At 47.4% G+C, this 5,299-nt stretch overlaps 1 long non-coding RNA gene across 1 annotated transcript; it reads right to left on the bottom strand.

The window, feature by feature from the left end:
* Positions 1 to 1,748: 1,748 nt before the first annotated feature.
* Positions 1,749 to 5,037, bottom strand: LOC143676179 (uncharacterized). The gene is made up of 3 exons (XR_013171887.1): positions 4,849 to 5,037; positions 3,665 to 3,793; positions 1,749 to 2,782 (listed from the first exon to the last, which is right to left on the bottom strand). It is a non-coding gene; the product is annotated as an uncharacterized LOC143676179 (long non-coding RNA).
* Positions 5,038 to 5,299: the final 262 nt, after the last annotated feature.

The following is a 5,299-nucleotide window of genomic DNA, read 5'->3' as shown; positions in this document are numbered from 1 at the left end:
GTTCCCACTAAACAAAGTTTACCCTTCCCCCCACTGGAAAATTGGCCCTCAGTTTGCTTACTGAACAGGATATGAGACTATACCATTGGCAAAGCCTTATAAAAAGTTTGTTCAGTGATAGTTAATTACACAGTAATTTGGAAGAACATCAAGTCATTTTAGTGTTGTTTAACCTACTGTCAGAAGTGGGTGGGGGCAGGGTTTTTAGGTCTTAATCTGTAGTCAATTTTGATGCATTCTGCACTTTGCAAAAATCACATCAAGCGGGCCATTCAGTTTACAGTAGGAGTAGAGGTTCCCAGTTTTGGTTGCCCATCAGAATCACCTGGGAATCTTTTAAAATCCCCCATTGTCCAAACCATGTACTGCACAGATTAAATCAGAATCTTAGTATTTTTAACCCTCCCAAGGTGGTTCTAAAATTCAGTCAAAATTGAGAATCACTGGTATAGATGGTTTTTTAATTAATTAAAAATATATATACAATAAACAAAAACATTCTTTTTTCTTTTTTTATTAATTTTTTAACTGAAAAACTATAACAACAAACATTCTTAACATATGATCATTCCATTCTACATATATAATCAGCAATTCACAATATCATCACATAGTTGCATATTCATCATCATGATCATTTCTTACAACATTTGCATCAATTCAGAAAAAGAAATAAAAAGACAATGGAAAAAATTCATACATACCTCTCCCTGTCATTGATCACTAGCATTTCAATCTAAGGTTATTTTAACATTTGTTCCCCCTATTATTTATTTTTATTCCATATGTTTTACTTGTCCATTGATATGGTAGATAAAAGGAGCATCAGACACAAGGTTTTCACAATCACACAGTCACACCGTGAAAGCTATATCATTATACAATCATCTTCAAGAAACATGGCTACTGGAACAAGCTCTACATTTTCAGGCAGTTCCCTCCAGCCTCTCCATTACATCTTGACTAACAAGGTGATATCTATGTAATGCGTAAGAATAACCTCCAGGATAACCTCTCGACTCTGTTTGGAATGTCTTAGCCATTGACACTTAATTTTGTCTCATTTGTCTCTTCCCTCTTTTGGTCGAGAAGATTTTCTCAATCCCTTGATGCTGAGTCTCAGCTCATTCTAGGGGATTTATCAATCCCTTGATACTGAGTCTCCGCTCATTCTAGGATTTCTGTCCCACGTTCCCAGGAAGGTCTACACCCCTGGGAGTCATGTTCCACTTAGACAGGGGGAAGGCAGTGAGTTTGCTTGTTGTGTTGGCTGGAAAGAGAGGCCACATTTGAGCAACAAAAGAGGTTCTCCTGGGGGTAACTCTTAGGCCTAATTTTAAGTAGGAAAAGCCCACATTCGGAACACACTTTCTATAGAAAACAAATACAAAAATAGATAAAATAATATATAATATATAATAACAATCTGTTATATATAAATAAATAACAAATACAAATATAATAAGCAACAAATACTGTGACTCTTACATATGAGTAGTATATGAGAAGTGTTTTTGCGTTCCTATAAATTAGGTTCTTGCATTAGTTTTGACATGTTGTGTTCTAGTTTGCTAGATGCTGGAATGCAACACACCAGAGACAGATTGGCTTTCAATAAAGGGATTTATTTAGTTGATGTATAGTTCTTCAGAGGAAAGGCAGCTAATTTTCAACTGAGGTTCTTTCTTATGTGGGAAGGCACAGGATGATCTCTACTAGCCTTTTTCTCAAGGCCTCTGGGTTTCAACATCTTTCCCTAGGGTGATTCCTCTCCGCATCTCCAAAGGCCTGGGCTGAGCTGCAAGTGCTGAGATGAGGTGTGCTGAGCTGCTTGGGCTGTGCTATGCTGAGCTCTCTCATTTAAGCATTAGCCAATTAAATCAAACATCATTCATTACAGCAGGCAAGCCTCTTAGCCAACTGTAGATGTAATGAGCAACAGATGAGGCATGTATCATTGGCTCATGTCCACAGCAATGGAACTAGGTACCTTCACCTGGCCAAGTTGACAACTGAATCTAACTACCACATATTGCCATAGGTTTTTTTAAGAAATTTTTATTGATAAAACAATGTACAAGCACATACATTCTTAACGTACAAACATTCCATACATAGGGTACAATCAATGGCTCACAATATCATCACATAGTTGTATATTCATCACCATGATCATTTTTTAGAACATTTGCATCACTTCAGAAAAAGAAAAAGAGAAAAGGAAAAACTCATACATACCATACCCTTTACCTCTCATTGACCACTAGTATTTCCATCTACCCAACATATATATCTTTTAATTTTAACATTTGTTTCCCCTATTATTTATTTTTAATCCGTATCTACAGTTTTTCTCATCTGTCCATACTGTAGATAAAAGGAGCATCAGACACAAGGTTGTCACAATCACACAGTCACATTGCAAAAGCGATTTCATTATACAATCATCTTCAAGAAACATGGCTACTGGAACGCAGCTCTCCAGTTTCAGGCACTTCCCTCTAGCTTAGTACACTTCAAACTAAAAAGGTGATATCTATATAATGCATAGGAATAATCTCCAGAATAACTTCTCAACTCCATTTGAAATCTCTCAGCCACACTTTATTTTGTCTCATTTCGCTCCTGCCCTTTTCCATCGAGAAGGTTTTCTCAATCCCTTGAATGCTGAGTCCCAGCTCATTCTAGGGTTTCTGTCCCACGTTGCCAGGAAGGTTTACATCCCTGGGAGTCATGTCCCACATAGAGAGGGGGAGGGCAGTGAGTTTGCTTGTCATATTGGCTGAGAGAGAGAGGGGGGCCACATCTGAGCAACGAAGAGATTCTCTGGGGGTGACTCTTAGGCCAAATTTTACGTAGGTTTAGCTTATCCTTTGTGGGGATGTTTCATAGGAACAAACCCCAAGATTGAGGGCTTGGCCTATTAATTTGGTTGTCCCTACTGCTTTTGAGAATATCAGGAATTCTCCAAATGGTGCCATAGGTTTTTAAAGGTAATGGCTGATCTTTGAGGTCTCTGGTTGTGCTCATTTTTCAGTTTTAGAAAATAAAATGTGGACATAGAAGCAGAAGTCCCCAACCCCCAGGACTCTCCGGGGAAACAGTACTCCACAGCTGTGGCCCTCCCAGCCATTTTCCCACCTCTGAGCGCCTCAAATGTACCAGTGTGTCAACACCCCATAGTATTTGCAAAAAACGGTACTTCAATGTTTTAAAAATGTAAATGTGTGTGCCCTCCGCCCCACCCTGGTGACTTCCGCATGGCCCTTCTCCCTCCGCCCAGCCCTCCCTAGCCTCTGTCCTGGCTGGGAGGGTTTCCACCCTTCCTGTGGCCTGTCCCTGCCCTGTGGCTTCTGTGAACCCCTTCACAGCCACAAGGGTGGGCAGACACCTGACTGTGGGCTATACGGGCCATTTCTTTCTTCCACTCCACCAGGGTAGCTGCAGGTGTGTTTCATATGGCACGTGAGGGTTTGGGGGCTGCTGGGGACACGGGCGGTAGGGGGAGGCTCCTGCATAGCTGCATCCCCAAAGGCTCCCAGGCTGGGATGGGACCATCGTCCCCCAGGTCCTGTGACCACTGGGAGGGGAGCAGACGTCCACGTTCCACAGTAGGTGGTGCAAGGGGCTGGGGGGTTCCTGCCTGTCCATGGCCGAGTCTTACCTCTGGCTTGCCTGCTGTGGCCACGTACAAGGCTGTGCTCCTGTAGGTGTCCCCCTGCTCCACCTGGGGGCCCGCGTCGATCAGGATGGTGCTGTCCTCCTCAGGGGCCGTCTCTGCAGCATGCCGCTCCTGCAACCCGACAGGTCAGGTGGGGCCACAGGACAGAGGGACACCTGAGATCCCATTCCCTGGCCACCGCAGGGGTGCACGGCCTGGGGAGGGCCAGGCTAGGGGCTTTCTGACCTGAAGGCATGGGGAGATCTGCACCCCTGTCCTGGCCCGGGCCCCCGTCCTAGGAGGAAACCAATGTCTGGGAGGCCTGGCTGTCCCTCTGTCTGTCCAGTAAGCACCTGCCTCCCTGAGGCCAAGTATCGTCCACTTGTCCTCCTGCCTGGTGTGGTGAGGCCCAGACAGGTGGCCTTTCCTTGTCCCCTGCTTGCCTGAGCCTAGAAGCTGGTCAGCTGGGGAGCGTGAAGCCAGGACCCTCAGGCTGAGCAGCCCCCAGTGAGGCAGGCTGGTGGGGACAGAGCCTGGCCCTCCAGCAGTCTCCTGGGCTGGTGGTGAGGGCTGGGGCACTGGCCATAATGGCCCTGACTCCAGCTCACCCCTGCTTCAGCCTCCCAACCTCTCTCTGTTCTCTCTGTCGCTGTGTCAGTTAATGGGTTGGCAATGTGGGGCAAAGAGCCAGATGTACCCTTTGACCCAGCAGGAGGCTGCAACTTGAGCTGGTGTGCAGGGGGTGTGGAAAGGGCCCAGTTTCACAGACCAAGAAGCTGAGCCCAGAGAGGCAGGGACTGGTCCCCAGCTTGGCTGGTGTCATGGGGGCCACTGCTGGGGGAAAGCCCCCAAGGGCTTTTTTTTTTTCAAGGGTTTTAAATGGGTGGTGAGCAGAGGGATACTGGGGCACAGGATGCTTACCCTCAAAGCTCCAGAGGTGATCTGCCCCAAGGTTTCAATGGATCGGGGTGGGGCGGAACTGAGGTACATGGGTTGCCCTGTCCATGGCCACACTGTGCACCTGCCCCCTTACACACCCCCAGGGTGAACCAGGAGCTCTTGGAAGTCCCCCTGACCACAGCTTAGGGCATTTATAGAGACAATAGGCTCGGGTGCTGGCCCAGCTTCCCAACCCCAACTGCCCACTTCCTCCCTGTGTCCCTAGGTATCGTAAGAGTGGGGCCCACCTGGCAAAGCAGGTTCCAGAAGAGGTCTTGGAGGCCATGGCCTACTGCCCGGCTTGAGCCGGCTCTCAGTAGCTGAGTTCAGGCCACCTATGGGCAGGGAAGTGGCAAGGGCCGTGGCCCTGGTGTGTCTGCCCGGCCCTGTTCCCCGTGGCCCAGCTCAGGCCATGGTGGCTGCTTGTAGGGCCTCGCCTCACCCCACAAATGGGCCCTGGAGGTTGGCAGGAGGACCTGGCATAGAGGTACTGGGGGTCAAGTTCCTGGAACAGGATCTGCTTTTGTTTGAGAAGGGGGTGTAGGGCCCTGAGCCTGAAACACAGGCAGCTTGTTTCCCCAGCACCCACACATATATACACAAGCAAATGCCATCCAGAGGCAGGTGATAGAGGGCCTGTCTCCTTCGCTTATTTGTTTAGTGATTTCGGCTGCTGGGCTGACTGTGGTGGGGTGTTGG

Source organism: Tamandua tetradactyla, chromosome 3 (assembly GCF_023851605.1).
Source record: "Tamandua tetradactyla isolate mTamTet1 chromosome 3, mTamTet1.pri, whole genome shotgun sequence".
Lineage (NCBI taxonomy): Eukaryota > Metazoa > Chordata > Mammalia > Pilosa > Myrmecophagidae > Tamandua > Tamandua tetradactyla.
This window is presented reverse-complemented; position numbering and strand designations above follow the sequence as displayed.